The sequence below is a fragment of the Alligator sinensis genome, unplaced genomic scaffold (assembly GCF_000455745.1).
Source record: "Alligator sinensis unplaced genomic scaffold, ASM45574v1 scaffold172_1, whole genome shotgun sequence".
NCBI lineage: Eukaryota > Metazoa > Chordata > Crocodylia > Alligatoridae > Alligator > Alligator sinensis.
Genome location: NW_005842168.1, coordinates 383418 through 384969, shown reverse-complemented (window position 1 = coordinate 384969; position 1552 = coordinate 383418). Strand labels below are relative to the sequence as shown.

At 45.4% G+C, this 1552-nt stretch overlaps 1 protein-coding gene across 3 annotated transcripts in view; it reads left to right on the top strand.

Annotated features, from left to right (window-relative positions):
* SLC1A7 (solute carrier family 1 member 7) overlaps positions 1–1552 on the top strand; it is a 94746-nt gene that overhangs the window by 61043 nt on the left and 32151 nt on the right. The window lies entirely within an intron of this gene.

Here is a 1552-nt window from a genome sequence, read left to right as displayed (position 1 = left end):
GCAAAAGAGACAGACCAGACATTTGGTACATGGACTGAGACGAGAAGGAGGATGACTCAGGGACCCATTCTATTACCTTTAGGGCCTTATTAAGAAAGAATTTTATTTAAATGAAACACTGGAACAACTTAGTGGCCACCTGCCAGACCTAATGTACATTTATCCCAGTGCTACACACCGTAGCTGTGCAGAACTTCTTGGCTAGAGCTCAGACCTTGTTTTAATAACACAAAGTCCTATCATTTGGGTGACAACAGAATGAAGAGTATAAGGACAGCGATATGCAGCTAGCAGCTTGGGTCTCATCTGAGATGTGTTTCTACCCGGGGAGATCCTGGTAATTTTTCCTGAGAGGAACATGACGCCAACCTTTGGGCAGCTATGGCTGCAGCACAGTGTAGAGCAGGGGTGGGAAATTATTTTTGGCAGAGGGCCACTTATTGAGTTTTGGCAAGCCATCGAGGGCCACATGACAGGCAGCCAGGAGCAGATAAATATTAATTTTCTAAATTTTTTAGGGGCCCCGCAGGCCGGAGAGAATGGCCTGGCAGGCTGCATCTGGCCCGCGAGCTGCATTTTGCCCACCCCTGGTGTAGAGAGACCCACATAATGAGCTTTAAACTAGCTAGCAGTTCAGCCATGCCAGCATGGACTTCAGCTTGGGCTGCAAAATCTTCCCAAGAAGCCAGACAATCACTCAGGTGGTTAGCTCAGCGTGACCACAGCTAGACTGCTACCGGCACCTGAGCTTGGTTGTTTAATGCTAGCAGTAGTGACTGCAGTATAGACATACCCTCTGCTGGCTTACCCCAGAGCCGTGTCTCCTGCTGCAAATAAGTGAAATGTGATGAAAGATAAATCAGTTAGGATTTACAATTGGTGTCTTGAGACCTTCGCTTGATGCCGCCTCCTGGTTACACGTTCTGCTGGGGCACTTCCTCTCAGTTAGCAGCAAGCCTGGGAAAAGGGTTCTGTTCAGCTCGCTTTGGCTAAGGAAGGCCCCTGGGAGCATGTGGCACTTTGCTGGAGGACAGGAAGGGAGTTCACACAAAAACGATAAGCACTTGCTTTTTAAAATTAAACATGGCAATTGAAGAGGAGCATAGGCTAAGAAACATCAATGTAACAACATAAGGAGATAAAAAATGTTGTCCAGCTAGCCCAGGGTCCTGTTTCTGGCACTAATAGTTTCAAAGAAAGTTTCAAGAAATCACAAAACAATACCTATGAAAAAATATCAGCTTATGGAAGATATTTCTTCCTAACTCCAAGGAGTTAGTAGGCATGTTAAACCTCAGAGCATGAGGGCCTATATCACAGGAACAGAGGATCTGTCATACTGGATCAGATAAACAGTCCATCTAATCCAGTATTCTGCCTCTGACCACTGCCAGTACCAGATGCTTCATATGGTACAATAGGGTAGTTACAGAATAACCACGGCATAGAAACAGTTCCTTCTTAACTCCCAATAGCTGGAGGCTGACCGATGTCCGAAGCATGAGGATTTGTATCTTGGTTCTATCACTATTAATGTAAATCCAAATATATT